This window comes from Bos taurus, chromosome 16 (genome assembly GCF_002263795.3).
Source record: "Bos taurus isolate L1 Dominette 01449 registration number 42190680 breed Hereford chromosome 16, ARS-UCD2.0, whole genome shotgun sequence".
NCBI lineage: Eukaryota > Metazoa > Chordata > Mammalia > Artiodactyla > Bovidae > Bos > Bos taurus.
The window spans coordinates 5,344,140-5,345,446 of NC_037343.1; the positions used below are offsets into that span (position 1 = coordinate 5,344,140).

Below are 1,307 nucleotides of genomic sequence, written 5' to 3' on the forward strand. Positions count from 1 at the left end.
TTAGTGTCTAGGAGGGAATACAAGGAAGGAACATTCCAGAAGGAAGATAGGATTTTGATTCACCAATTAAATTGGAAAACAACCAGGTGTTATAAAATAAGACTTTGTATAAATGCTGTAAACCTAAAACCTTATCAGCTGTCATTCAATCTTTTGGATAGGAATCTGGAGTTATCATTAAATTGGGTAAGTGGTTAGGTCAATTTTGGAATATGTTTGGTGGAATATTATCTGAATATTAAAGTAATATGTATGAAAGTTTTAGAAATGTATTTTTTATTTTTTATTTTTTTTTCCAGGTTCATAATTTATTGTACAAATTGAGTATCACATGATGAGTTGACATTAGCTTCTTCAGGCATGGGAACTTAACAGATAATGTACAGCTCAGAATCTGTTTATGTTGCTTTCACAGCTGGAGTTTTTTTAGACCTTAACTTGAAGTATAAGACTATCAAAGCAATACTTCCGTATGTGGCCAGCACACAATTCATTCTCCCTGTGAGAGTGTAAGAGTTGAAATATTTTTTGATACCAGTGAAATGGAACTGGGCATCAGCTTCTGGACCTGCCATGATTTCAATCTTTCAAGGGGTTCAAACTCCATGGCCTGTGTCCTTCACCGTACGCTGCTGCCCCTCGACCCCGCCGGAAGACACCACCTTGGAAATGTATTTTTTAAATGTAGGGCTTAGGATAAGTGAAACATATCACAAGGTTATTGTGAGGATTAAAATAAATAATTAATATGAAAATAATTTTAAACAATAAAGTGGCAATAAAATATATAATATCATAATTATACTATACTATGGAAAAATATTCTTGCATTTGGATAAAACTTATAAAAGACCATAGAGTATATACAGCTGTTGTAAGAAGAGTGACTTATGGTACTACTTTGGGGTCAACAGAGAAGCAGGGAAGTGGGATGTTTTTCTACCAATGCTGCATTTATCATTACTTGAGAATTGCTTAGGGGAGCATGGCTTTCAAACAGTTCTGACTTGCCTGCTTTGGGCACAATATTCCTTCATCATAAGAAAGAAGCCCAAGTACTGGGAATCCCAATGCTTGCAGTAAACAGCCTTAGTCATGTAGATTTAAAACAGCAAGGGGACCTCTAGCAATAGCATCATCAACTACAGGCCTTTTCACATCGGACAAAAGATATCTTCCAAGATCAGTCTCTGTGCTTCTGCTTTCTGTGTGAATTAACTCATAGATCTCATAGCTACTTATCACTTCATACCTTTTCTGGGCTGCAAATTTTTAATCTATATTTCATATTCTATCTTTCCCTCAAA

At 35.3% G+C, this 1,307-nt stretch overlaps 1 pseudogene; it reads right to left on the minus strand.

Annotated features, from left to right (window-relative positions):
• Window positions 1-296: 296 nt before the first annotated feature.
• LOC100297121 (up-regulated during skeletal muscle growth protein 5 pseudogene) lies at window positions 297-641 on the minus strand (annotated as a pseudogene).
• Between the last annotated feature and the right edge of the window lie 666 nt (window positions 642-1,307).